This window comes from Drosophila miranda, assembly GCF_003369915.1.
Source record: "Drosophila miranda strain MSH22 chromosome Y unlocalized genomic scaffold, D.miranda_PacBio2.1 Contig_Y2_pilon, whole genome shotgun sequence".
Lineage (NCBI taxonomy): Eukaryota > Metazoa > Arthropoda > Insecta > Diptera > Drosophilidae > Drosophila > Drosophila miranda.
The window spans coordinates 31,343,102-31,351,814 of NW_022881614.1; the positions used below are offsets into that span (position 1 = coordinate 31,343,102).

Consider the following 8,713-nt stretch of genomic DNA (forward strand, 5'->3'; position numbering starts at 1 on the left):
TCACCGAAATTTTTCCTTGAGCAAATTCACGCATAATTTTAATGCCAAATTGGCTCCTAAATTTCTGAAATGTCGCGTGCGGAAAAAACTGGGTAATTGTTTCTACCTCCTGGAAAATCTGCAGGGCCGAGAAATAGGAACCTTTCATGCGAAAGACATTCGATCCTGATTCCCGCTAATATTCCGTCTAACGGTGGCATATTATCGGGTGGTGTAACGGTTGCGGTTGGACAATACCGATTCAAAATAGGTTATCGCTATGGTGCTCGGATATCGCATGCAATAACCTTGGGCCAATTATCGCTGCAGGGCATAGTATAGTTGGGGTGGGTGCAAGCAAGCTCGAGGTAGGGAACAGCTGAGCTGAGCTGCCGGAAGTGCTGTGCAGCGCATCGCAACGGAGCTTTCGAAGCCGAGCTTTAAGATCGGTAAGCTCTTATTTAAGCAGTGCAAAAGCACCAGAACGTTCTCTTTCGAAAATTTGAATCTGTGCAGCCGGTGGCTATCTCCGCGTCGGTAGCAAATATATACCTAAATCGACCACGTGTAAGCCCAAAAGAAAAGAAAAGTAACCCAAATAAGTGCCACAAAGACAAACCGAAAAGAAATAAAACGGAACGGGGAAAATCCCACACGGTGGGCGCGCCGCAAAAATCGGGCGAAAATTAATAACCGTGCGCCGAGAAAACTGGCAAGAAACTACCCTGGCGAAAAGTGCATATTTGCCTCGCCGCGCCAGCAAGTGTTGTTCTTGTTGCAAACCCGTGCGTCCCGCAGCTCTGCCAGGAGAACCCAACGCTCGTGTCTCCGTGGAAAAGTCCGAAAAACTGGTATGTTACAGTGCCCTGTAGGGAAAAGTTAGATTTTTTTCTTAGCCCTCGTGGTTTTGGTTCTGTTTCGCCCATAGGGCCCTGGCCCCGAGCGGTAGCCACCCGGCTCTCCCAAAGTTCTGCCCCACCCACACCAAACTCCCACCCTTGACGGGAGTACTCTTCGGAGTCGACCTTGGTGTGGGGCCGAGATTTTTTTTCCCTTTTGGAGTCGTTGAAGCATCCACCTGCCCGGCGACATAACCTCCACCGGCCATAACCCCTGCGCCATATCTAACGTACGCGCATAGAGGGCATAGGGAACATGGAGTAGACTTATAATTTCCAAGGGACAGGGTGACGTAATGGGGTAGGGTAAGAATTTTAGGGATTTCCAGAACCTTCGCACCACTGGAAATCATGGAAGGGTGGGTATAGAATCGTGTGGGTCGACTTCCATCGCAAGACCTCACGCCCGCGAGAGTTTGGAACACGCCGACGAAAGCCCCTAGTACTTTTCGGGTACGCCCTATGATTGTGCCATGTAATGTCCGTTATGCTCGGAATAGGCATAGTGTTGTTTTCGGAGCTCGCTCCCGGTAGAGTCACGGGATTCTAAAAAATTTAAAGTTTATGTAGTAGGAGTCGAGACGCGGTCAAACGAACCCCCCCAAGTTACCGAATGAGCACGGAACCAAAGAATCCCCCCGGCCGTGACCTCGACATCCCCTCCAATCCATCCCCTACTCACGGATAGAAATATATCGTGGAAATGTTACAAACGCAAGAGCTTCGAGGGAGAATTTGTTGCTTCATAGTTTTGATTTGTGGAGAATGATGCACTGATGCTACAATTGGCAGGTGATCCGAGGGGAGTTCATATTTAATTTCGACTGACAGCTTGTTTTGCGCAATCCCGTTGACAATGAAAAAGTCGAGAGCAGAAGGTGTAAGGCGAGTGTTGTATGATAAGAAAGTTGCCTCGCCAGTGGCAAGGATTTCGCATGTGCTACTGACGATGGCCTCTTGCAATCGCTTCCCTCGACAGCATGATCTGACGTTACCCCACCATGTGTGCTTTGCGTTAAAGTCACCGCCTGCGATGAATCTGTTCCCCAGGCTAAGAAAAAGTTGCTCAAAATCAGTTGTACTCCAAGGTTGGTTGGGTGGCAGGTATATTGAGGAGATCTTGATGCATCCGACATTAGTCGGCACACTCACGCTGGCAACTTGTATGTTTATCCTGGACGTAGGTTCGTTCTGAGTATGGGCAATGGACGATCGTATGAACAGAGCAGAGCCACTTTTCGATGTTCCACTGGGATGATCAGCGTAATATTGGTCGTATCCTGGTACGAATGCTCTCAGACCAGGGCGCATATGTGTCTCTGTTATCAACATTACATCGATTTTATTAGCATTAAGGAAAAGTCTAAGTTCTTCAATGTTCTTGACTAGCCCTCGTGCATTCCATAATCCGATCTTTAATTGAAGCTTGTTCATTTTGAAATAAGCTTCTGTACCAGGTCGCGGAAGGCTTTGTTTGCCTCCATCGTATCATGTATTAGTTTGAACATTTGATCCATTCTACTATTAAGGTCGTTTATAGCTTTTTCTAATATTTTGAATTTACTACTAAAATGTTGATCTTCAGCACCATTAAACAACCGGGAGCTGTCATGTAATGTGTTCACGTTAATATTTTTCTCTGCACGCGGTCTTGTTATGTCTGCATAGGAGAACCCACTCCTCACATTGGCATTTGAGATGACTTGCGATCCGACTGGGTGATTTTTATTTTTGCTACTGGCAGGCATTCCATCTTCTGGTAGTCTGGCTGTCGGCTTAAGCTTCTTGCTCAGTTCAATTCGGACTGAACAACTTTTATAGCTAGATAGGTGATCTTCGCCGCAGTTTGCACAAATGGATTTGTTACTAAGACTTAGTTCGCACGATTTTGATCCAGTATAGTGGTCGCCAGAGCATTTTCCACAGACTGGCTTTTTAAGGCAGTAGTTTCGCGTATGTCCAAAATCTTGGCATCTAAAGCACTGCACCAATTCTTTACTGTGCTTTGCCTTAATTACTGTTACTCTGTGCCTTCCAATTTGAGTAATCTTAAGTGCCTCTGCAATATTTGGTGTTTTCTTTAGGTTCACGTAGAACATACTCTGTCTTGTTTTTAAGTTATTTATTTCATGATCATCCTCTTCATTTATTTCAATATTACGCCAGTTTGGCTTCCTGGGGCAGTAGATGTTCATGACTGTGAAACCCTTGTCGGTGAACGTGTGCTCAATTAAGTGTTTTGGTACATTTGGATGGATATCTCGAATAATCAATCTGTACGGCGTATCCTTTCTCAACTGATGGTGCCAGAATTCACAGTTTTGCTTCGTCAGCATATCAATAACTATTCGAAAAGCTTGGGAATTTTTTGCATATATACGCGAAACTCCAAATCTGGATGTGCGAATGTCATACTCATCAGCTGGAATTACAGAATTGAGGGCGTCTTCGAGTTTGTCCATTTTATTCACTTGCGGCACGCAAATAGCTGGAGGCTTAGGCACTATGCTTGGCTGCTGCTCATTGCTAGCTCCGTTTGCTACTAGCCCATGTTGCTCTTCTTCGTCCAGTTCCATGACAGATTCAGCTTCTTCAGATAGCGCTGCATAGCGATTATTTAGAAGTGCTACTGAAGGGGTAGTAACAGGTGTAAAATTTTGGCGGCCCTTGAATGGGTGATTTTTTGGAATAGCTGGGTGTGTATTTTTTTGAATTGTTTTTGAGACTTTATCAGCTCTTGTTTGCTTTTTACTAATAGAGACCATCGGAATCTGAAAGGTACAATCTTTTCCTTGGGATACTTTTTTGGCTAAGCTTGAAGTAGACGCCTCAGCTCTCGAGGTGCTCGGTACTGAACATATGCTGCCAGTTACGGTATTTGCCATTGAGTAATTCGCTGGACATTTCCCTGTTGAAAAAGATAGTGTGCTCGTGGTAATAGTGCTTGTAGTCGTTGCGATCAAGCTACTATTGTAGTTAGGCGTTCCAATTGCCTTATATAGGTCTTTAGCCAAGCTGGCACGGAATTCTGCAGGTGCACCAGCTATTTTCCTCATCTTATCAGTCGCTGAAAGCTTATCACTAAGCTGGGAATGATCAGGTGAGTCTACGTCCATTTTTTGGCACTTCACGAAATTTGCTTGTTACAAATTTGTGATTGCCTAGCATCAAGAATTCTTGCTACTAAGAAAAGTTGAGCTTTTGTTGCCCTTCGTTTGCGGCTGCGCGCAGGGCGCGGGCAAAAGCTTGCCCGCTGTACGACAGCTTACTTCGCTTACTGTTCTTTGTTGTTCTCGTGTTACCGACACCGCTACGCAGTGTCTAAAAATAGATTCTCGTGCGAGATAAGCACACAGAATGCTCTTTGCGATTATTTAGAAACTTCAATGCGCGACACGTCCGTCTTCGACGAATGTATGGAAAGAACTTCGAAGTAAGTTTTTACATCATTGAAAAAAAAAATCGGAGAAAAACGCTACTTTGGAACTTTGCTAAGATATTTTCCATTGGAAAATACCCAAATAATAATTGCCTACTTTCAGGGGTAAAACACCTGAGTGGTACAACAAGAACTACGGACACATTTGCTCCCACTACCTGTCCCGCATACGCCTGGCGTTCAAGCAAGTGGCCGATGGACCCGAGAGCAAGGTCTAGGCTAAAATATATATATACATATATAACACACACACATCCGTAAAATCGTTGTGAAAAAAGTAAAAATGTCTGATGTGAAAATAAAATTCGATTGGGGCAACGCCAGTGTGGATCAGCCCATGCCACAGGCCTTCAAGGAGAAGGAGGTGGCCAAGGCCGGCTGCCACACCCCCCGGGTCTACCGCTTCAAGGACATCTACGAGGGCAAGAAGAAGCAGCAGCTGCGCAAGTGCCTCGAGGCGGAGCGCAAGCAGCGCGAGTTCCACAGCCGTCCAGTGCCCAACTTTCGCCAGCTCCACGAGCGCCAGGCGGCCAAGCCCGCCGTCCACCGTGTCACCCTGCCGATTTTTTCGGCGGATATGACATCCAAATCAGCATTGTATGGCATCAGCTAAAAGGGATGATGGCGTTAGTGGTGGTGGTCGGTAATGGAATCAAATCCAAATCCTCACCCTTTGGGAACTCTCCAACGTTGGACTGATGGCCATCAGACCCATTTTGAAGCTGATGATGTGAATCACCACGTGCAGAAATATGTTAACCAGGCGCTCGAAGTAGTCCACTGGCGTTTGGGCCAGCCATTTGTGTAGCACCTTGCTCGGATTCTTCGTCAGTTTCAGTATGGCACTGGCCAGGGGCGCCGGCAGCGTCTTGTAGTGCTTGGAGTTCATGAACTCATGGTACAGCGGCAGCAGCAGGTACACGCGCAGGCTCTCCTTATCGGCTGGGAAGGCCACCAGCGAAGTAATCAATTCTTTTGTTACATTATCCCAGATCTACATTTGAGGATCGGATCGGATCACAGAGGGATCAAAGATGGGTGGGGTGGAGGGACTGGTGATTGGGGATTCAAGGCTGTCATGGAAGATGTACGCACCACCTGCTTGATGCTCTCGTTCTCCACACTTCGTAGATGATCGAATGCCACCTCGGCGGCCTTCAGATCCAGTCCATAATTGTGTGCAGAGCAGCCAAAATGCTCGTCGTTCGAGAGCAGAAACGAGCCGTTCAGGCACGCCTGACCCTTGAAGATCACCTCCATGCACTGCAGAATATCCAGGTCGCTCTGCTTGATATGCGCGCACTGCTGTGTGGCCTCTGCCGTCAGCAAAAGGATCTGGGACTTGGGGCTGCAACAAAGAGAAAGAAAATAGCATTAGTTTCGTTTTTGCAGCAGAAGTCTCTCGAGTCTTTGTCCCACTTGTAGCTGCGCAAATTCTCGGGCGGCACCTTTTCCACGTAGAGAGTGGTCGTCACAATCGACTGATCTCCGCCGGAGAAGATTATCCGAATGACCACCGATTCATCGGCCCCTTCGCTGGACTCCATCAATGCGGAGCCACTGGGCGAGACCCAGGGACCGATGACCACCTTGGGCAGCGTCTGACTTATAGTGTTTCGCGTTGCCCGGAGGCGCCCAAACCAAAGCTATACACTCGACCGCCGGAGGGAACCAGCGCGAGCGTGTGCCGATTGCCGCAGACCACCTGGGTGATGGTGCTGCCCATCAGTTCTATGACCATGCGGGGTATCATCTCGTTGTAGCTGACGCCATGCCCCAGCTGGCCGTAGTTTCCAGCACCGAAGGTGAAGACGCCTCCCTCGTTGGTGAGGAACACGGAATACTCGTCACCGCAGGTCACGAATCTCACGCCCAGCGTGCGCATTGTCTTCAGTTGCGAGGGATACGTACGATTCTGCTCGTCATTGAGCCCCAGCTGGCCGCAAGTGTTCTTGCCCCAGCCGAACACTGCACTGGACTTGGAGATGAGGTGAGAATGGTTGCCCCCACATGCGATGGTGGCCAGTGGGATGCCCAAGATGGTCGTCAGCTGCAGAGGGTCATTGGAGTGCGGCAGATCTTTGGGCGACTGGACGCCCAGCTGGCCATAGATGTTGAAGCCCCAGGAGTAGAGTTCAACACCTAAAAGGAGGGGGGTACACTATAGGGTGGGAATGCTTCAGAGAGGTAGAGGCTACTTACAGCTCGTGAGTGCCAGACTGTGATTGTTGCCGCACGCAATCTGCACCACCGTTTTGAACACTAGAAAGCGCAAGATCTTTGGCAGCTCAATGACATCGTTATCGGTGGAATGGCCCACCTGTCCGCAATCGTTGTCGCCCCAGCTCAGGATCTGGCCCCATTCGGTGAGGGCCATGGAATGGCGGCTGCCACAGGCAATCTGGATGACAACATAGGCCTGCAGCTCAGGTATCGGAACTGAAAAAGAGCGAGAAGAAGCGAACGGTTGAATGGGTAGTCATTTGATGCCGGTTCTTCGAGTCATGTATTAATTTATTCGATCATGATCACGCCGCATAATGTTTATTTGATATTGATGCGAGCCACTGTATATCCGAACTGAGGGCATAACTGATCGGATATTCCAGGTACCATCACGATGTCTTTCCTTCGTCTGAAGGATCACCATCCTCTACAAAAGCCAACAAACAAGGAACGCATCAGTGTCATATAGTGATTATTAATATTGATGCAAGCCACTGGGAATCCGAACTGGGGAGTATTTGCTCGGATATCCCGGCACCATCACGATCGCCTTTCTTTATTTGAAGCCGCCAGAAATGTTCACTATTATATTGTGTAAATGATCATCTATGAAAGTGGACTACTGCTTATCACCCAAGAGTAATATTGACGTGTCTCTGTATATTTTTGATCTGGAGGTTTGGGTCATTGGTTCAGGTATCGCCCATACCTTCACCATACGCATTCCAAACTTCGTGTGAGTCTGTAGATGTAGCTAATACCAAAGGCTCAAGAATTGATGTCCATGCGGAACGGACAGAAGATAACAAAAGTCCAAAAAGTAACAAAAAAATTGTTAACTAGGAACAAACAATTTTTTTTTTTTTAACACAGAATTTCTGATTTTTTTTTCCGAAAATAAAAACTTAAATTTTGGATGCTCCCCACTCGAGGCCTGGGGACTGAATGAATATTTTCCAAATTATTTTCCATTCCTCAATTTTGTCTATGCTTTTGTTCGATTCCACAGCCTACTACATGTATCCCAGGTCTTATGCCCGGTACGCATTTTGAGTTTAGTTGAAAGAGATTACAAAACACGATTAATGAAATTTACATACTAAACGGCGACATACGTGGCCTTTTGGTGGGCAACTCGTGGAAAAGCTGGTGGTGATCGCTATTTCCGCAGGCCGCAATCACCTGCCCGTTGGCAGTGAGGAAGAGCGTGTGGCGATGTCCGCAGGCAATCTGTTGCACCGGCGAATCGGGCTTAAACTCTATCTGAATAGGTACAAGGATCTGCAGACGAACAAAACAAGAAAATCAAGCCCGACAGTTTGTTAGTGGGGTATCCAAATGTATTCCATTCCTTGTGTGCTTGTGCACAAGACTCACCTGGTCATTCTCGATGCCACCGAGTCCCAATTGACCGTGTGAGGCGTCGCCCCAGCAATACAGGGCCATGGCTTTCCGTTGCACTCGATTGTTAACTGAAATTTATTTTTGTTTATTGTTGATTTTTTCGGCGTTTCTAGAAAAAACTAAAAGGAAAACCGCAACAAAAAATCCAACAAATAATTGTTGCGGCCTGCCAACTTGTGGGAAATGGGTTCTATTAAGTTCTATGGGCGCCAAAATAAGATAAATGTAGCATATCACATACAACGATTGTTGTGTGTGGCGGTGCCACTCGAGCTGGTCGGGGGTGTATCGGGCAGGACTGGTGCACGCGCTGGCTCCGGCTGTATGATCGGTAGTATGGGGGGGTTCCTATACTGGTCCTTTCCTATACGTGCTCGCGTCGATGCCTTATCTTATTATTTTTGTTCGCGTGCAATACCCTGCGTATGACCGTATGACTAGTGTTAGGGGGTTGGGGAAGGAGGATGAGGAGGCTGGGGGAATTAGAAGGGACAAAGGAATTAAGGGGAAAGGGAAGTGGGCTTCCGCCATGCATATCCGAACCGACGGGTAGCTGTGCTGGTGTTGGATGCAACAGCCATGGCCCTCCCAACCTTGATCATCCTAATTCCGAAGAAAATATGGCTTATGGATGATCCCTTTTCTCGCCGGGGGTCATACCTCACTCTCCCTCATCGATCCCTGCATGGCTCCTAAACAAAAATCTTCTAACAAATCATTTCCAAATTATTAACAATATTTATTTTTAACGATAGTGCCTAAAGCT

General features: G+C 47.3%; 1 long non-coding RNA gene and 1 pseudogene across 1 annotated transcript; one reads left to right on the plus strand and one right to left on the minus strand.

Moving 5' to 3' along the window:
- Positions 1-721: 721 nt before the first annotated feature.
- On the plus strand, positions 722-1,415 carry LOC117192215. Its single transcript, XR_004474251.1, has 2 exons — positions 722-830; positions 908-1,415. It is a non-coding gene; the product is annotated as an uncharacterized LOC117192215 (long non-coding RNA).
- Positions 1,416-4,599: 3,184 nt separating this feature from the next.
- On the minus strand, positions 4,600-7,989 carry LOC117193938 (annotated as a pseudogene).
- Positions 7,990-8,713: the final 724 nt, after the last annotated feature.